The following is a 21,461-nucleotide window of genomic DNA, read 5'->3' as shown; positions in this document are numbered from 1 at the left end:
ACGAAGAAAGCGCACGGCACGAGGTTCCCAAAATTTCCCCATTTTTCCGGCCACCAGCTAGCCACGCCACACTCCCATATCGCCGCCGCAGCTGGTTCCCTGCTCGGTTGTCTGATCCAGCGGCTGAATCCACAGCCGCAGACCATGGGGTTCGACAAGGAGGCGAGCTCCTCGTCCTCGCGGCTCGACGCCGGCGCCGCTGCTCCCGCAGCACGGGCTGCACGGCGGCGGCGCGGGCGGGCACCTGTCATCGCAGCCCAAGACGTTCGCAAACGTCTTCATCGCCGTCGTCGGCTCGGGCGTGCTGGGCCTCCCCTACACCTTCTCCCGCACGGGCTGGGCGGCGGGGACGCTGCTCCTCCTCGCCGTCGCCGCGCTCACCTTCCACTGCATGATGCTCCTCGTCGCCGCGCGCCGCCGGATCGCGGGCGAGCACCCCAAGATCGCCTCTTTCGGGGACCTGGGCCACGCCATCTACGGCGCGCCCGGGCGCCACGCGGTCGACGCCATGCTCGTGCTCAGCCAGGCCAGCTTCTGCGTCGGCTACCTAATCTTCATCTCCAACACCATGGCGCACCTCTACCCCATCGGGGCCGAGTCCCCGGCGTCCCCGCTCCTCACGGCCAAGGCGCTCTTCATCTGGGCCATGCTGCCGTTCCAGCTCGGACTCAACTCTATCAAGACGCTCACGCTCCTCGCGCCGCTCAGCATCTTCGCCGACGTCGTTGACCTCGGCGCCATGGGCGTCGTCTTGGGCCAGGACGCCTCCATCTGGCTCGCCAACAAGCCCCCCGTGTTCGCTTTCGCTGGCCCCGCCGAGCTCCTCTACGGCCTCGGCGTCGCTGTCTACGCCTTCGAGGGAATCGGCATGGTCCTGCGCGAGGGAGGCAGAGGCGCGGACAAGCGCAGATTCGGCGCCACGCTCGCGCTGTCCATGGCGTTCATCGCCGTCATGTACGGGCTGTTCGGCGCCATGGGCTACCTCGCGTTCGGCGGCCACACGGGACATCATCACCACCAACCTCGGCACGGGCTGGCTCTCGGTCCTCGTGCAGCTCGGACTCTGCATCAACCTCTTCTTCACCATGCCGGTGATGATGAATCCGGTGTACGAGGTCGCCGAGCGCCTGCTCTGTGGCAAGCGCTACGCCTGGTGGCTGCGCTGGATCCTCGTCGTGGTCGTCGGGCTCCTGGCGATGCTCGTGCCCAACTTCGCCGACTTCCTCTCGCTCGTCGGCAGCAGCGTGCGTCGTGCTCGGGTTCGTGCTGCCCGCCGCGTTCCACCTCAAGGTCTTCGGCGCCGAGATTGGGTGGACCGGGCTCGTCGCCGACGTGGCCGTCATCGTAATCGGGACTGCGCTCGCGGTGTCCGGGACATGGACGTCACTCGTACAAATCTTCAGTTCTTCCAACCTGTAAGAGTCGACAGTCTGATAAGCACCATGTCTTGCTAATGCATTGGTAAGCATCGACATTCTGATATGGATCATGCCTTGCTGATGCAATGGGAGCGCTCAAATGGTTGTACATTGGTTCCAGTGGATCGAGAGTTTGAGACCCAATTCAGCTGCCATGTTGATTTGGGCATGCTTTACATCTCTTAAAAGTATGGGACAACATACACAATTGTTGGGAGCTTTCTGAAATCTACATGGTTTTGTTCAGATAGAGCCATATAGGTTCCAGCTGTACCATGCAGCAGATCAATGTGTAAAGCCTATATGATCTTGTATAAGGCTGTGTTTAGTTCCCAAAAAGTTTCACAAAAAGTGCTACAGTAGACACCACATCGAATCTTGCGATACGGGCATGGAGCATTAAATGTAGACGAAAAAAAATTAATTGCACAGTTTGGTTGGAAATCGTGAGACGAACGTTTTGAGCCTAATTAGTCCATGATTGAACATTAATCGTCAAATAAAAATAAAATGCTACAGTAGCCAAATTTTTAAATTTCATGAACTAAACACAGCCTTAAGACAAAGGGAACGAGGAATTGAATCCATGCAAATATGAACAATACAAGAGTACCTACTTTATGTAAGATTCTTTTGTTGAAGGAGTTTGTAGCATGTTTCTGGGTCTCTATTGTCTCATGTCCTCGCGATAGGTGTCTTATATTGATCCAAAGTTTGTGCACGGTTTAGGTTTGTTGGTCATACTAGTTTTAAATGATTCGCATTGGTTGGCCAGTGGCTTAACCTTCATGGAAATGTTGCCGTCCCCCTCATAGAGATGGAAAATCTTCACTTCATTGACGAAGGAAAACCAAAGGCTCCTTTATTTCAATTGCATCAGCTGACAAAACTGAAAAATGATTCGTCTGATTGTTTCTCATCCGTTTTTCATGCTTAGTTACCTACTTCCTCCGTCCCAAATTATAAGTCGTTGTAACTTTCTTGGAGAGTCAAAGCATCTCAAATTTAATGAAACTGTAGAGAGAACTATAAAGATTTATGTCATCGAATAGGTATACTATGAAAATATAATTAATAAATGATACTTATTAGGTATCATAATGCTACTATTTTATTATATAAACTTGATAAACTTCAAATGCTTTAACTCTCAAGAAAGCTAGAATGATTTATAATTTGGTGCTTGTTTAGTTCCTAAAAAGTTTCTCAAAAAGTGCTACAGTAGCCATCACATCGAATCTTGCGATACGTGCATGGAGCATTAAATGTAGACGAAAAAAAACTAATTGCACAGTTTGGTTGGAAAATTGCGAGACGAACGTTTTGAGCATAATTAGTCTATGATTGAACACTAATTGTCAAATAAAAACGAAAGTGCTACAGTAGCCAAATTCCCAAAATTCGCGAACTAAACACACTCTTGGGATGGTGCAACGAGAGCAGGTTCCAGTTTGGGGAATGGGCTAACATCTTCCCCCTCCCTATTAAAAAAATAAATCTCCCCCCTCGGCAAGAATGGAGCGAGTTTCCCATAAACCACTGGACGGTTGTTTCTCTCATAGAACTCGTTGGCCTTGGTGACTGGGTCTCGTGACGAGGATGTATGGGTATGGTCATCTCCTTTTAATTTACAGAAGTACTCCTTTGCAGTCATCTAATAAGTTGCATCCGCGTTAGTCACCCGCCTCCCCACGCGCCGGAACGCCCGTGCCGGAGACGAAGAAGAAGATGCCGCCCGACCGCGCCCAAGACGACGACATCGTTGGCGTCGGGTAAGTTCAACACCCTCTCTCTCTCTCTCTTACTCTCCCTATCTTCTCCATCTCCAGTGGGCATAGAAGGGGGTTCGGGGGGATGAAGGCCGGCCAGGCGGTGGGGACTGCGGCAGGGCAGTTTAGGGGCCCTGGCAACGGTGGAGGCGGCCAGGCCAGGTCGGGCCGGAGGAGCTCCATGGGCGGAGCTCCGCGACCGTCCTAGCTCGCCGCGGAAGAAGGAGGCGAGGGAAAAAGGCAGCCGCCACGGCCGCGCAAGAGTTTTGTCGGAGCTCCGCGACCGTCCTAGCGCGCCGCGGCGAGGCGTTGGGCGATGGCGGCAGCGAGGACAAGGAGGAGGGCGGGGTCGAGGGGCAGGGGCGGGAGGTGGGCGGCGTGGTCGACGACGAGGTAGCCGGTGGCCGGGCCCCGAGGGTGACAGGAGAGGATGCAAGGGTGGGGGAGAAGGGCCGCTGTCGAGGGAGAAGAAGGGGGTGGGAGCGGGCCACAGTGTTAGTTTACCTAGACAACCTGTCAAAATTCACCAACTAGTAACTACCACAAAAGGACATTGTTTGTTTGCCGGCCACAGTACCTAGCCATTCCCAAGAAGGAATACAGACAATTTAACAGCTGCTATTCAAGCAGTTTTAACTCAAACCATTACAGGGACAAGTGCAGTTAATTAGCCTCTGACCATTACAATTACAACTAATTCAACTCTAACTATCACACTTAGAAGTACACATGTTTTTTTCACAAAAAAAAGAAGTACACATGCTCAACTTCTTCCACAACAGACAGATAGGACGACAATAAGCAAGGGGGCATTTGAGTTGAAGGCAACAACTCCCTCCGGATAGGAGCAGTACTTTTTTTTTAAAAGGTACATTGGTATTATCTCATAGGTAGTCTTATATAGTGTCAAGTAATTTAAAACGACTTAATAGATTATAGGTACAATAATTGTTTTTTAATTTGCCTCATAGTAACTCACGATTCCTAGATTATATGTACACGTCGTACTCGTGCTCCTTGCCGAACACGTACTGCATGATGTCGTAGTCAAGTGACACCAGAGAGTGAGACACGATCGTTTTCATCCTCCGGTCTCCATTCACTCCCACGGCTTAAAACTGCCGACGCACCCGCGTGCACCGCATGCAGTTGGGGCGTGTTTTGGATGCCGCCCTCGTCTGGGCTTGCCTGTCAGGCGAGCGATCGCAGCTCAGATGATCGAAATCGAACACTTAGGGGACGCTGCCTGGCTTCTGAGCTGCCTGGGAGGCAGCATCCAAACATGCCCCTGCCTGACAAATTTGGCGCCGGTAGATATGCACAGCACCAAATGGTCTTGAAACAATGCCGCATCAGGGCGCTCGCTCTCCAAAACCAGCAACCACTGAAGACGCCTGCGACAGACAAAGGTTCCCCATGCGTCATGTTTAGTGCTTACCTTCCGTACACCGTGCCTCTCTAATAATTACACCAGCAGCATCGCGGATTTGCTTCGGTGGCACGTTACCCCTCTGCGAGCTGACATGGAAGCAGCAGGAGCACTCTTCTTTTTCTGTCTGCCTACTGCGACAAATGCGACGCCGCCAAGTGCCGGCATCCGATTGCACCGGGTCGATGGCTCCGGGCTCCCACGTTTGGGCACCGGAGGCTAGTTATTCTGTCGGTTGCGGTGGGCCGGCCGGTGGCCGGTGGACTCTGTAGTCTGTCTCTGTCCCAGCGTCCGCGGCTCCTGGCTCGCCGATCTTCTTTTTAACCCCCCTGCGCTCGCTCGCTCTTCTTCCCTTTCTTCTTCAGTTCTTCAGAAGACCAAACTTGCCTTGGCAGCGTAGTAGCCAGTCCAAACACAACGCAGCGCAGAGCAGAAAGGAAGGAGACCACCAACCTAATCCATAACTGCCCTCCGAACGCCAACTCCTCCTCCTCCCTGCCACCCTCGACGCCACGCCATCTCTCTCGCTCTCTCCCTGCCCTGCCTTGCCTTGGTCGGTTTCGTTTCGATCCCGCTCCTGAACAGGAAGTTGGCAACTGGTGGGCGCTGCCTGCTTGCTTCTTCTTCCGGTGAAGATACTAGAAAGGAGTCGCCGATCTCGGCCTGCTGTGATCCGGTTGTCGCCTGTGGGGGGTGCAGGGTGCTTGTCTTTGTCCTCCACAGCGCCGTGAATCGACCGGCCATGTTCGTCAAGAAGCTCGTGGAGAAGGCCTCCAAGAAGGTACGGCTTCTCTCCCTTTACCCCCTACATCTGTGCTCTCCCAGTTTCCGTTTCTGCCCTCTCTTTTCTTCGGGCTAGGCTCTTGGTTGAAGATACGTACCATTGAATGAAGCATTAGATACTTATTACTGTAGATTAGATGAAAACTCTGCAGAATACGCTGACGAAATTTGGGGCTGCAGCGAATCCTCATTGAACTTCCATGCCGCTCTGGACAGGAATTTTTCTTTCGGATTAGATAATCCTGCGTGTTTGCGGCCAATCCTACGGCACCGGTTGAATTTGCGTATGTTTATCGATTTTTTTTTTTTTTGCAGTATGAAATATTTCTAGTCGAAAAATGTCACTATCCCGTTTTCCGTTTCTAAGCATTGTCTTCCTTTCGGAAACTAGAAAAAGAATGTCCTCGCAGACGCCGTGCCGTATGGCTCGTTATACACTCTGACAGAGACATGGTTTTAATCGAAGCTCTGTTCAAATTTCAAACATTTTCAAAATGTAGGACACCCAGGAAATCAATACGGAACGCGTAGTGCCATGTGATCCCATAAATGTCGAGCCACTACCATATAGTTTATTCCCAGCAGAAATTATCCCTACCTGTGGTGAAAAAGTGAAAAGTAAGGCTGGAGCTGTTCTGCAGGAATAGATAGAGCGTTTCGGTGGAAGCATGATCTTTGTTAAAGGCGATCGAGATGGATAAGAGTTTGCATTGACGAGCTCACATAGTAGCAGCAGCAGACCAGCAGTACGTGGATTAGCTATTAATATAAATCATGGCATCTAGTGAGATTAAAAACGTCTGGCCGGTTCTTCGAGATCAACGAGATCCTTTTATTCCAATTGTGGGTTCAACGTATCAAACGCCGGCTTTGCATCAAGTCGCATTTGGGTGTAAGTTTAGCCTCTCTTTTTTTTCTCTGGCCTCAAACGCTCAAACGGTACCAGCTGTTTTACCTGGCACGGTCCATGTCAGCCAGGCCACTTGTGCTGTCTGCTGTGCCAAGGACGGGGAGTTGGAGATGATGACTGGTGCAGAGGTCAAGGAATGATGCGTCGATTGCATTGTTAAAGGGGAAAAAGAAGCAGTAATCAACTTCACATTGAAGCAAGCTGTGGAGTAGTTAACGAGAGAAGACAGAGAGGGAGAGCAGGTCATGTACTGACAGTGACACGGAGAGCGGCAGAGATAATCCGTCATCGTACGTTGCTAGCGTAGGTTTATCGAACTGGAGTCTGGGATTAGTACGTGTACGGTTGTCTCTTGGCGACTTGGTTTTCAATTGGCTAGAGCGCGGGAACGTCTGGCGGCTCATAAGTCAAATGCCTCAAATATAAACGATGCGATGTGACCGCCATGTGCAGCGTGCATGGAGGCCGTGAGCGCTGGTTGCAGTAGATCCCGGTTTTGCCACGGAGTCCTTCTTTTGGGTCTCTTTAAAGATTGTGAAAAAATTTCAAATTGATAATAGTATCATTTTTGTCTTATTTGACAATATTATCCAATCGTAGAACAACTAGGATTAAAGATTCATCTCGTGATTTTCAACTAACTGTGTAATTAGTTTGTTTTACCTATATTTACTCCATGCAGCGGCTAAAAATTGATGTGAGGGAGAGAGAGTTGAAAAACTACTAGAATTTGGAGTGGTCATCTAAATAAGGCGTTGGTTTTTAGGGTCCCTTTGCTAATCATTGGACCGAAGTTCACTGGGTTGGGACTGGAATGGATTTCGTCTCGAAGATCGTTTAGCAATTACTATTCGTTTTTTTTATTCTGAGTCAAGTTTCTTTAACATTGGTTAAGTTTATATCAAAATGCATCAACAATTACAATGTTAAATTAGTTCCACTGAATTATCTATGGGGTATGTTTTGACAAAGCATTTACTTGAATTCGTAGATGTTAACATATTGCTAATTCAACAAACAAACAAGCTATAGTTTTGAAAGAGAGTAGCACGTCATGGTTACATGTGAAAAAGACAAGAAAAATGAATACATTTCAGAGAGGATTTCGTCGCTCGGAGCAAAGAAAAGAAAATCGTAATAAGAAATATGTCAAAAATATAAAACCAAATTTCAGCTCCCGGCGAGGATCGAACTCGCGACCTTTCGCTTACGAAGCGAACGCACTACCACTATGCTACGGAAGCAGGTGCTGCTGGTTTTGAAAATAAAGTTTTTATTCGTAGTTTCAACAGCAACATATCGGCAGCATCAGCTCCCTGCGCGCCGAGGACGTCAGCCCGCGGCTAGCCTTCCACTATGGCGTCCCCGCCGACGCCGCCCTCCTCGCCTACGACCCCGTCCTCCACGTCCTTGCCGTTGCCACCAGGTAACAACACGGCCGCCGCTTCGCTACCTTCCGCTTCCGGCTCACTCCCCCTTTCTCTGCGATTGCTTTCAGGAATGGGCAGATCAAGCTGTTCGGCCGCGACAACACGCAGGCGTTGCTCCAGTCCCCCTCTCCACTCCCTTCCAGGTTCTTGCAGGTACGACCGCGCCGCCCTCCCGTCGCCAATCCCACTACTTAATTTGCGTGTCCAATGTCGCGTGGCGAGACTTGGAGGCGTCTCACTCTAAGATGTTCCGTTTCAGTTTGCCGAGGGCCAAGGGGTTCTGCTCAATGTCAACACCCAGAACCAGATCGAGGTGATTTTTTTATACTTATGAATATATTTGACTGATGATTTCGCTTCCATGTATTGTTAATCCGGAAGGCACCTTGTGTGCAGGTTTGGGACATCGATGCCAAAAAACTCTGTTATCTGCACCCGATTGAAAAGGCAATCACTGCATTCTCTGTGCTGCAGAAGAGCTTCTACATGTGAGTTATATACTTATAGTTGTTTCCGACTACTGAGTCGATGGATTCCAAATGGTTTAGTGCTCTAATGGGAATTCTGTGCCTGGCAGATATGTTGGGGATAGTTCTGGAAATTTATCTCTATTGAAGCTTGATTTGGCTCAGAGATGCCTAGCTGACATGCCGTACTGGATTCCTTTTACTGAATCTTATGGTATGACGTTGCTACACTAGAAATATCTGTCTACCGTGCTCATAATCAACTTTGTCAATCGGTGTCTCATTTTTCGTATTTTTCAGCATGTGATCACATTCAAAAGGGAGCACCCTTCAGATATTGGTTTCGTTTTTAGATAATTCTTGCAATACGAGCAGCCGTAAATCGAAGTGGAACACTAAAAGTTGACTCATTTTGTTTGGGTTTTTGTTTCTTTGCTGAAGGTTCCACTGCTAGTGCTGGTAATGATGTCGAAGTAATATTTGTTTCGCCCCAGCCTTTGTCTGAATTGAACAGGTCAATCTCTTCCTAGTGCTCAGCCATATATCCTAATCTAGGATTAACAGGTTAATCCTGCGTGTTCGAGAAAAAAAAAACAACTTCATCTTAATAACCCATCTAGTATCCCTGTTTGATCTTACATTTCACTATTTGTAGACATATACAAAAGTCTCATTAAGGTACATTCTTCTTCTCAGGGTGCTCATTATCTTCAGAGATGGGGTTATGAGTTTGTGGGATATTAAAGCTAGCAAAGCAGTATCCATATCTGGTAAAACTATGCAGCAGCAATCACAGAAGGAGGCTAAAAATGTAACATCAGCATGCTGGGTTTGTGCCAAGGGAAGCAAAATTGCTATTGGATATGATAATGGCGATTTATACATTTGGGCCATTCCTGAGGTTACAACTACACAAAATTCCTCATCTATGGGCGGCCAGAATCTACCTATTCAGAGGCTTAACCTAGGATACAAGCTAGACAAGTTGCCAATAGTCTCTTTGCAATGGATCTCTAGCGATGGAAAGGCAGGTCGTTTGTATATCAATGGTTTCAATGATCATGGTCACCTATTTCAGGTGGAAACACTGACCTTTAGCAAAACAAATATTTAAACTGTTTCTCAAATAATAGTTTGTAGACTGTCCACTGCCATAAATTTCAAGTGCCATGTTATATCCCTTGTACCTTGTTTTCTTATCATGTGGAATTATGTTCTAAAATAGCAATGTGCCTTATCACCTGTAAGATTTTGCTTCATAATACCAATTTAGAATCAATGTAGTTATATGATTGGCTGGTCTGCAAATTGAAATATCACACTTTAAATGGCAAGCTAGACTGACCAAAAAAGTGTTTTTATTTCCCAGAAACATTTGAAAGTTGCCCCTTTCTGTGCATTGTTGGAGCCTGTATTTTCTTCCCTACAAAATTAGTTTGATGACTTACATGGATAATGTATCTTGATTGTTTCTGTTCAGTAAGAACTGCATCTTTGTTCAACCTTCCACTTGGTGTTTATGAATAGGTTTTGATTCTGAATGAAGAGAGTGAATCGCGAATTGTAAAGATGGTCTTGCCTATCGCTGAATCTTGCCAAGGAATGGAACTTGTTACAGGGCTTAGTGACCCAAATAAGCACAGACAAAGTACCCTTGTTCTCTTGTTGAAATCTGGTCAGATCTGTTTATATGATGATTCAGAAATTGAGCGCTATCTCCTTCACTCTCAGTCTAGATCACCTCCAACACTTCCAAACTGTTCATATGTGAAGCTTCCTTATGGTGATTCAGGCATCAGTGTTGCAAAGTTCTATACATGTAACCCTGCAGCCTTAGCTTCTTTGGACGAGGCATGTATATACTTGTTATTTCTTTCAAAAACTTCAAACTCTTTGATCAAGTTGTTCTTCCTTCTAATGGTGTGCAGGATTATTTTTCATCAGCCACCAAATATCCATGGCTGTTTTCAATGAAGGATAAAGGTCAGACTTTAACAAGTTTTACCAGCATTCATAATGTGGCAGAACCGTCTGATCTAATGCCCTCTACAGAGTACTTGTCTTCCATTAGACCCTAAGTACCTAAGAGAGTGCACTAAACCACGCTGTTCCATCGAGCACACCCAAAGGAAGAACTCGAAAATCTAAATTTTTCGTCAGGATCATAAATGAGAGGATAAAGCTTACAACATTCTTAGCTATTTCTTTACATCACTTTATTACAACATCAGAATGATAAACAAGATAATTACGACAGTGGAATAAAACATGTGATCAGAGTTTCAGCGGAAATTAAGTTTACTTGTAAGCTATTGAACGTTAAGCATGAGACATAATTATATACATGTGAGGATAGCAAATCATAAGCTTTTCTTTCCAAAACTTTATTCGTGAAGGTTGTAATTAAAACTCTATGTCCGTAACGTAAGGAAACCCTCGCTGAGCCCACCAGAAGGTTTCCACACACAAGGTCAGCTCTATCAGCATCCACCTGTCACCTGCAACAGGGGGAATAAAACCCTGATTACTCGATTATACTCAGCAAGATTTACCCGACAGAAGGAAAAATAAAAGACTCCAAGGATATGCATGACTTATTTTGGCTTGCTGGTTAATTGCATTTGCAAGAAGCATTACTAATAGTGCATCCTTATGTTCAGAGTTTTTAGCAGTTATTTTTAGTTAATTAGCTAATCATTCTAGGTAAGCACCTATGCTATTTTTAAGCATGTGGTAAGCAATCAGAACTATTTTATCACATTCTGTCGGTGTTTCGAGTTACCACCGACGAGTAAATTTCTAGTATTACGTGTCTAACTCGGATGGTGTGCTTAGAGGACACGAGGTTTATATTGGTTCTGGCAGAAAGTCCCTACATCCAGTTCGTCGTTGCTGCTCGTGTTACCGGCACTGAAAGTTTGTAGTAGGGGTTACAAACGAGCGAGAGAGGAACAGGTCCCAAGTCTCTGATGTGCGTGTGCTCCTAAGACGTGTTAGAACGTGTGTTTTGATGTCTACAGCCATGTAGAGTGGTGAACCACCCACCTCCTGGGACGTCATGCTTCCCCTTTTATAGACGAAGGGGAAGAGCAGGTTACACAGAGAGAAAGAGGGAGAAGAGGCAAGGAGAGGAAGGCTTCCAGGACCGTCGGGCCTTTCTTTTCCTTTGTGCGGGTCCCGCCGACACTGTAGATGGTGACAGGGACGGCTCCACGCCGGGCGCCTGTTCGCCGCTGATGCCAAGCCCTGGCGTTGTCAGCGGGTCGTAACGTCCCATTCCGCCCCGACGGGCGACACGGCGAACCAGCGTGCTGGTCAGCGGTCGTATAGGGAGTAGGCAGCATAGTGACCACGCGTCCATTACTGTTGGTGATGTGAGTTCCCTGGAGTGACATGTCGCAGGCACGGGTCATGTTGAGATGTGCCCGCTCCCTGCACGATACTAGAAGTTTGACCTTGGGTTGTGCTTTCTGGTCCGTAGTGGTTGGCGGCGGTATGGGCTTTCGTCAGGAGCCGCGCCTGAGGGGTCGGGCGAGACGGAAACCCCGACCCAGAGGCCGGGCGAGGCGGAGACCCCGACCCAGAGGTCGGGTGAGGCGGAGCCCGCGGCCTCGAGGTCAGGCGAGACGGAGCCCGCCCCCAAGGGTCGGGCGAGGCGGAGCCTGCGTACTTGGGGGTTGGTTGGAGTTGTAGTCGCGTTCTTTACTGCTCGGATGAATCAATGTTGATGATCATTAGCTCCTCCTTCGGGTACTCTAGTATTGGTCCCCGACACCTTTTATGTTCCAGTTCTTACTACGGTGCTAGGCCATAGTCAAGTCGTACCGTCTCAAAAGAAACGGCGATTTGCGAATCAATGTATCCCAGCTGGGTACCCCGAAACACACGCCTCACTTGTATCCCATGCACAAACAAGACCAACCCGTTCCACTCCTATCAAGGGGTCTAGGTCTCCGTCCAAACTTGGACTCTAAGCTCCCAACATCTGAGACCCGATCTCAGTATGGTGCTTAGACCTCCACCTAATACCCACCCTTAAAACTCGGTCCGAAAAGAGCCGGAACCCATGACAAGAGAGCAACAAGTCTTCCCACTCCCATAAGCAAATATGTGCTTAGGATAATACTTCTGTGACCTGACTATCATCCACAGCAACAGACGGTCCTCAATTAACACAGGCGGGACAAATGCAACCGGAGCCTTGCTCGGTTGCCTAACTAAATCCAAATCCAAATCCAAAGCACAGTCCCCCCGCCCGGTCTTCAATTATCATCCATATATATTCCATGTGATAGTTATATGATATAAGAACAATAATGTATTTCCTACCTCTCGCGAGTGACAGGTAATCACTCGACTTCTACTGGAATCCTTTAGCATAGCAATTTACACGATCCTGACATACTAGTAGGACTCATAGGATAAGGATATATATATGCAAGTGGATTTTATTCAACTCCTTAAAACTTAATGCACAAGCATAAGATAAAGTACAGAATAAGAATAATAGGGGTTATGCACCGGGGCTTGCCTGGGTAAGATATAACCAAAAGATAGCATTCCATCGTGGTGATCCGATCATCAAGGCACCATCCTTTCTGCTACTCCAGATGACTCCGAAAGTCGTTGTTCCTATTATACACGTGGATGCAACACAGAAACGTAATTAACCAACGGCAACCGCAACTCTTAAAATACGTTGACGCCTCTCAAGCTAACGAGCTAGCTCTACGACTAACATACTAGGTTACGTATTCACATTGTCGAGTAAGGCGTCGTTTTCTGGAAAAATGTTTTAGTCCTACAATCCCAAGGTGTTTCTTTTACTTCATTTCATTGATTTAATATATATTCGAACTAGAACTCATTAGCTATCTTAGCAAACTAATTATTATGGAGATACAAAAATTACAGTGAGCACCTCATAATATTAGAAAGTTACTGTAAAATTTCCAAAATTAACACTAGCACTAATTAATTATAAAAATTTCTACAGGTTTATATCTTAACAATATAAGCATCTCAATTTAATTAGATAACTCCTGAAAATACTATAAAACTATGCGAACAAGATATACTAGCAGATAGACCATGATTTTAGGAACCTAACAAAATTAGTTTCACAATTTTTGGTCCACTACACAAATTTATATTGAATTTACAAGTTTGCCTTAGAAACTAAGTTAGAAAATGCTTTAGGAAAAAGGGAAAGACTGGCCACCAATTCGGCCTAGCCGCCCGCTGCGACCCGCACGGGGCGTGGCCGCGCGCCAGCAGGCCGGCCCAACTGGCCCGCTACGCAAGCGTACTCGCGCATTTAGCAAAAAGATCACCGGCTTATCAGATTACTACGCGGTGACCCCGCGCACTATTGCACTAGAGACAAGTTTTGCATCGAGCACCCTCAATAACCTTACCCTCTCACTGAATCGGTCCCCGACGCCCTGCGCGCGACGGAGCGGCTCTGGCCGACACTGCACACCTACGCCGGATAATGGAGCGAGGCACCGATCAAACAAGCAGGCCGGCGAGCATCGCGAAGCCAAGATGAAACCCTGAGCGACGATTAGAAGTTAGACGGTGACTGCTAATGCACTGCTCGCGTCGGCGGACCAACTACCACGGCGGCGTGAGCGTTCCGGCGAGCCTACGCCCCCACAAACGGGTAGAGATAGCGGAGAAGTATCAGTAGCTCACTATGGTGCACGCTATGGCGATGGTCGAAGCAGGGGAGGGCCAAGGTGGTTTGGCCACGTGCGCCCAGGCACGACGGCGACATCCCGAGGCGGACACCGACGCGTCACAACACCGTCGACGAGTGCCCTAGCCAAAATAGCGCGAGCACCGAATAGAGGGAGTCAAGGCGAGTTCGGGGTTACGAGCAATTGAACTGCTATCAACCCTACGGGCCTTACCCCCAAACCTACTAGCTCGGCGGCGCACATGACTGGCGGCGAGCAAAATGTCAAATTGCCGGTCGGTAGTGTTCGGCCGGGCTTGAGGAGAAAGAGACGGCTAGCCGACTTCCTAAGCTACCCACTGGAGCGAGGAATTATGCGGCGAAGCCCGCTGACGCTAGGAGGGAAGAAGGAGCGGTGGTCCTGCGCATGGTGCGGTCGTGGAGAGGGCACACGAGCGAGCCCGAGCAAGTTAAGACGGGGTGGTTCCGATCGATGGCGGCAACACCAGCATGTGCGCCCACATGACGAGACATGGAGGCTTGGCGCGAAGCGCTTGGAATGTAGTGGCAGGACCCAAGCGGGGGTCACCGGCGTCGGCTAGTGGAGGCAAAGCGAGGCAGAGAGGCATCACCATCGCCACTGTGACCGGGGTCAGTCGACCCAGACGCGATTGCAGTGGCACATGCCCGGAGGCTCAACGCGTTAGTTGAATCGGGGGGCGGGGCGGGCGCCACGTTGGTCGAGCGACGACAGTCGCAACCTCGGCTCAACCCTGCACGAGGCACAGCGGCCAGCCACTCGAGCGTGGCGCGCTCGTGAAGCAGCAGCGGAAGTCAGGCCGCATCCAACCGAGACCGGCCAACGCAGGGCCAGGGACGCCGCGTGGCACCGACCGGGCGCGCGAGCTAGCCAGCGGCAACAGCCCGGCCACGTCTTGAGCTCAGCGCCAGCAGCGCTCGCGTGCGCACGGTGACCGCAGACTCAGGCCGAGCGACAGCAACCGATGACGTGCACGTGTTGTAAAGCGAAGCAAAGGCTGTTGATCAACACGACCGGAGTTCAACCAATTCCACTAACCTAAAGCCGATACTAACACCCAACTGGCGAAGCAAACCTCACGTCCAGAGAGTGACCAGAGAGGGAGATAGGGAGGTGCCAACATGAGTTCGTCACGCTGAACGCCGGTTCGGGAACCGAGCACCAAATCATGGTTCACAGCGCGTTCTAAGGAGGTTTGGGCAAATTTAGAGCGGGCAACGTGACATCCAAAACAACTTCGATCTACACCATGCTCAAGTGCTTACTTAGAAGCAACCAACAGTACAAAAACATGGATCTAGTGTTTAAACATTTTAGTTAGAATTTAAATGCCAAAATGGCATTGTCTACTACCCTTCCATACTTAGAAAAGTTAAGGGTTTTAGTTGAGGCTAAGTAGCCATTAACTCTTTTGTCGTAATTTTTAATAGGTCTAAACCTTGTTAACTTCAACCAACAAATACTCCATGCAATAGTTCATACTTTATACTAAACCATAGGAACAAAATATTTAAGCACTATTTAATTATTTTGCTCAATATAATTCGCCAAAAATGGCACTTTAATCACAAGTTCAACTTCTTGCCGATTCAACGAAAATGTCTGATTTTAATTTCAGATTTGATTTTTTTGAGCTCCCAAGAACACTAGTTAACAACATTTATTTTCCAAAAGTTAAAGTTGCATTTCTACCTACTAAACTTGTACTTCAATTTTTATTTAAGTACTAAATACAAGTTATATTTTATTTTTGTTTATAGAAATTGTTTTTCGTGCCAAACAATTAAAACTACTTATCCTATTTTTTTTGTTAGGATTTTCATTAGCATTTTTACGCGCTAAGTAAATTAACTTAGATATTTATTTGATTTCTCTCAACCACTAAAGGTAGGTCGCACATGGTTTGTTTATCATTTCATGCGTGATTTTAATTTTTTCAACTCGAGAACTTGTTTTGCTAATTTCCCTAAGACCTTAACCTAGGTGCTAAGCAAGCTCGTAACACCAGAGGTGTTACACATAAGACCCGGAACCTCTGTATAACTGGACATCTAGATGGAACCATAAGCTTTTGGGATGCATCATGCCCTCATTTACTGCAGATTTTTATGATAAAGCAGCAGGTTCCTTCAAATTACAATAGCTTTTGAACATTCATTGTTATGCATTTGCATACCAATTAATATGTTGGCTACTTTGATAATTGTGCAGAATGAAGACAATACATCAGCTGGCAACCCTATCACATCATTACAGTTTGATATGTCCTCTAGCATTCTGTTGTCTGGAGAAAGGAGTGGAATGGTAAGCTATTCCGTGGCCATGACATGACTTCTAGCTTCCATGTCTGATGCACTTGCAGTGCAATAAAGCTTCTTTCCTGTTATTTCTAGGTCCGTATTATCACATTCAAAAAGGACTCCAGCGACAACATATTCTCCTTTTTAAATGGTACTGTTATCCTCACACTATTCCTAAACCCAACAGTTGGTGCTTCTATCTTGGTATGCTTACGTATTTGTTTTCATGGAAAATTACACTACAACAGCATCTATACTATCATTCAAAATGTTGACCTTTACCAGTTCGATGTGTACATGCTCAATAAAAATTGTGGAACATGAGACTAAAGGATAGTAGGCGTAATTTCGGAGACTAATATCAGCATGTTCTTTTTCTTCGTGACATGATTTTCAACTTGTAATATTAGGGTTCTAGTCATCATCTTGGGAGAATGTACCTTGTGGAAACATAGGAATGACTGTGTTCAATGGTGCCCACCCTAGCATCTCTGAGGGAGGAGTCCCAGCTTTGATGTATGGCATGAGCTAAGGGGCTGTCTTTCCTCTCTGCCCCTAACTCAGGTCGTTAAGCTTCTAGGTCGGGTCATTTATTAGTTTTTCTAACAGGCCCAAATATAATTAATGTTTAAATCAGGTGTGGGTGGGTGGGTGTTGTAACACTACCTTCTTCTATTAATGCAATGATACGTAGCTTTCCTTCCTGTTCGAGAAAAAAAAAGTAGAGTTCTAGACAATTATCATCATCATCAATTTTATTATAGGGTGAGACGGTGAGTGGGTGACAATATCTCATGCCTTGTGTTGAAGATAAAGAATAATGTAATAATTATGTTTTTCAGATTATTGATATTAGTATAGAAGAGATGTGTGGGGTTTTCCTGCAGATCTATTCCTCAAAAGAAAAGAAATATGATATGTTGTTGCTTAAGAAGGTGTATCTTTGGTTGGTTGGACGATACATAGTCTACAAGTGTACTCATAGATGCAGATGTAAGAGACTCTGTAAACATTGGTATTCTTGGTCTTATCATTTGGATGAATGGCATATTTTTCTTCAATGACATTTAAATGCATGAGTTTTAAAGTTTATATATTCTATATCTTCTATATCTTGACATGATCAAATAATTTGACAGCAAAGCAAGGAGATAACTGCAATGTCAAAAGTATAAAGCTTAAAGGAGCTATAACCACGATGTCTTCTATTTCAAAATCAAAGCATTTTGCTGCTGGGACAGAAAAAGGAATTGTAAGTGCTCGATTGTGTGTAGTTTGTACAAAACATTCTCAGTTTTTTTTTTGGCTGTAATTCCTAGGCGCTGTTTAGTCAACAAGCTGGATAACCCAGTAGCCCACAGAATTTCAGAGCTAGGCTTGAAAGTAGAGTTCATCCTTGTATATTCTAGCATTGATGACAGAAAATTATTTTCTCTTGATTAATAATAAATTTTGGTATATTGTTAATTTTAAGGATTTTCACAGTGCCTTCAACCCCACATGTTGTTTCATGTAAATAGATAAGGCAGCCTCCTTGGTCTCACCAACATGTTTGTGACTTTGTGTCCTAGTTTCAGAAAACGACATTTGTTCATCTACAAGAGTCAGAAATATCAAATATGGGTATGTGGTTGCTATGCTACATGAGGGAAGCAAAACTAAATGGTTACAAACAAGATTAACAAATTATTGTTCCTATTTATTTTTTAAAAAATAGCAACCATGGAATCTCATGATGGCCACAATTTTTTTTAACATTCATGGCTTGCAATGATCAGTATCATGGATATCAATGTCCCTGGTTATTCCATAGAGATAAAATGATTATTTAAGCATGTTTCCCATGGTTTTTACTTCATTTATATGTGGCTCAGATTTGTTATGCTCTATCTGGTCCCAGCGGTCTAAGTCAACAAAATCTTATAATGTCACAAAATCCATGTTTCAGGTATCAGTTATCAACGTAGAAGATGCTACAATCTTATATCAAAAACAGTTTGAGTGTCGACTATCTGGTGGAATCGCCTCTTTGCAATTTGAAATCTATAGCCATAATGGATATGACAAGGACATTTTGATAGCAGCGATGGAAGATTCATCTATTTTTATTATCGAGGAAGAAAATGGGAAACTTTTGAACCCCAGCCCAGTTCAGACTGACAAACCCTCTAAAGCCCTTCTTCTGCAGATGTTAGGTGCGCTTTATGGCATTGCATACTTATCTGTTTTTGTTGATAAATTAACTATTGGCATTCTAAGTCCCTGTAGAAATTGTGTGACAGAGTTATCACCCAATGACACACCAGCAGTTTCAGATAACCACGATACAGTATCGAAGGAATCATTGCTGTTACTTTGCACTGAAAATGCGATCCGCTTATTTTCCTTGTGCCACGCAATTCAGGTATTTGTATCTCTAATTATCTATCATTTTCTTTCTTTACCACGAGTTGTCGTTGTTCTTATGGTTTTATACTCCATTCAGGGCACAAAGAAGATAATCAATAAGAAGAAATTGAGCAGTAGTTGTTGTTTCGCCTCTCTTATTCATAGTTCTTCTAATGACATTGGACTTATACTTGTCTTCTCCAATGGGAAAATTGAAATAAGGTGAGGCAACAATTTACTTAAAGACTTCGAATCTTTGATGTGCCTGTGGATACTAAAGTGAAGTCAATGTGCTTCCTTTTTTTCTGTGTGTACGTGAAACTGCAGATCCCTGGCAGACTTATCCTTGTTGAAGGATGCCTTTTTACGAGGTTTTGTGTACTCAAGAAACTTGAATTCAACTAGTTCCATAGCATGTTCATCTGATGGAGAAACCATCTTGGTATGCTCTGCGCCTGCCCAGCCTTTACCTACTAAATAGCATGTAAATTTTCAGTTGTAAAATAATGTATTGTCTTACAAAATAATCGAATTAATTTTACAGTTTAATGGAGAAGAGACCTATTTTTTCTCTACGCTCTGCCAGGATGAGATATGGTTAGTATGTAATTTTATAGTAGTTTTGCACGCCTTTGAGACCCATGGGTTCATGATTAAGCTACTGCCATAATTACCAATGTATAAAGGGGGCGTACCCAGTGCAGAGAGCTCCCGCTCTGTGCAGGGTCTGGGGAAGGGTGTCAGTGGCAAGCCTTACCCTCGCCTGTGCAATGCGAGGAGACCGCGACTCGAACCCGGGACCTTCCGGTCACAGGCGGTAAGACTCTACCGCTTGCACTAGGCCCGCCCTTCCATAATTACCAATGTATAATCTAATAATTTCAAAAAGGAATTTCAATTCTAGATCTGAACACCTAGATGCAGTTCCTTTTAGTTATTTTGAAGATTGGCTTATGCTATCTGAGTACTATGGTTTGTACACAGGCATGTGGACAGCATTAGTACAGTATACAGAAAAGAGAGCTCAACCAGGGAAGACTCTTCTTTTGTAGTGAAATCTCCTAAAGAAAAGAAAAAGGTAATTAATTGATCGTAGAGAGCTGGAAGCCATCTACATAACTTTTCTTACAACGGAAGTATGGAACTCAGCAGGGTCTGTTTGGAATGATTATGAAGATAACAAAGGAAGCAAATCAAAAGAAGTGCTGCAAATGGCAGCGAACAATGTATTGCAATGACTTCTGAAGAGCTGGCTTCAATATTTTCTTCAACTAACTTTGCTTTGCCATCTGAGGGAAGGAACAGTTCACTAAGAGATGATGAAAATGTCGAGCTGGACATAGGTATATGCTATCATTTTTCTTTTACTTGTGGAGCAGTATATACTTATGTTTATACTATATGTTTTTTTGTCTGAAGATGATATCGACATTGATGACAACCCACAGAAGCCAAAAGGACCACATTTCCCTGGTCTAAGCAAAGAGAAAATCAGCAAGGGACTCCATACCCTTAGAGGTCAGTAAAGTACACTTATAAGAAGTTCATAAATTTGTAATCCACTGTGTGGCTTTGTAAAATTGGGTTCTGATTCAACTATATATATTAAAAAAAATTGTGTAATGTGATCAAGTCAACTATGCACATGCAGGAAAGTTGAAGCCCAAGACTGAAGAAAGATAAGCTCAGGAAACAAAAAGACTGAAGATGAACATCAGTGAGTCAAGTTGATCAGATAAAGATGGAGTATGGATATGCAAATACAACAAATGATGCGAGTGCATTAAGCTCATCTATGCAAATCATATGAATTATTATGCATAGAATAATGCACAATATAATTAGCAGCCATGTTTCGATTACCATTTGCCAATCCCCTTTCATGTTTATATGAACAGGATTCAACCAGCGTTCCAAAAATTGATTGGGAACAACTGCAGGAGAACATGAAAAAGTTGGAGGTATATGCTTATGCTTCACTAACCAGATCATGCAGTTAGGAAACTAGGCTTCAAGGTGCTTAACTTAATTAGGTGTACCCTATGGAATAATATTGTTCCACGGTTCCTTTTGACATGACGCTGTGAACAAGATCTACCACAGTTCAATCTCTAAACTCTTGTTATTGCTACTCATTTGTTACCAGTTCCGTATTTCTTCAACCAAAAAAGTCCATACAAAAAACCTGCAGAAACAATGAAACATAGAATACTTGCTATTGTTGCCTGATTAAAAAAAAGCAACAGACAAACAGTTAACGTGGACCAATGTGTTCTGCAGGGCATTAACCTTCGGGCTGCTGATATGGCCAACGGCGCCCAGTCATTCTCTGCAATGGCAAAAGAGCTACTCCGGACAAAACGAGAAGGGGACCTCATAATCACCTACACCAATTTCCCCTTCCTGTTGTAAAGTTCTTCATTGCCGTTTCTCATCCCAGGATTGTCGATCTGACGATCTGTATCTGCCGTTGTCAAACTCTCTTCCGCTACATACAACTATACAAGCAGGTTACTTGTAAATAGTGAATCGAGTGTACGTGCAACTATGAGGTCTATACATTACATTGCGAGTTATTTTTTGCCGCGGCAATTTTGACTCGTCACTTAATACTATGAGAGCAGCTCTCAAAGGTAACGCGGAAGAAGCTTGGGCCCTTGAAGGGCTCTGGTTCTGACTTATTCACCCGCTGAAGCCTGAGAGCCTCTAACGCCCAAAACAATATTTGATTTTGACCTAAAAGCAGCCGGAGCGTCACACATAAATTTGTCATGGTAGTAGCATCTCAAGAATGATCTTCACACCTTCACGGACAGCGTCACACATAAAAAAAAGAGCATCGACTAA

At 45.4% G+C, this 21,461-nt stretch overlaps 1 non-coding gene and 2 pseudogenes across 1 annotated transcript; 2 read left to right on the top strand and 1 right to left on the bottom strand.

The window, feature by feature from the left end:
* The first annotated feature begins 144 nt into the window (after positions 1-144).
* On the top strand, positions 145-2,193 carry LOC136497739 (amino acid transporter AVT3C-like; annotated as a pseudogene).
* A 3,017-nt stretch (positions 2,194-5,210) lies between these two features.
* LOC136496009 (uncharacterized) lies at positions 5,211-21,026 on the top strand (annotated as a pseudogene).
* On the bottom strand, positions 7,482-7,553 carry TRNAT-CGU (transfer RNA threonine (anticodon CGU)). The gene has a single exon. It is a non-coding gene; the product is annotated as a tRNA-Thr (tRNA).
* Positions 21,027-21,461: the final 435 nt, after the last annotated feature.

Source organism: Miscanthus floridulus, chromosome 12, assembly GCF_019320115.1.
Source record: "Miscanthus floridulus cultivar M001 chromosome 12, ASM1932011v1, whole genome shotgun sequence".
Taxonomy (NCBI): Eukaryota; Viridiplantae; Streptophyta; class Magnoliopsida; order Poales; family Poaceae; genus Miscanthus; species Miscanthus floridulus.
The sequence above is the reverse complement of the archived record's forward strand: the minus strand, read 5'-3'. Positions and strand labels throughout refer to the sequence as shown.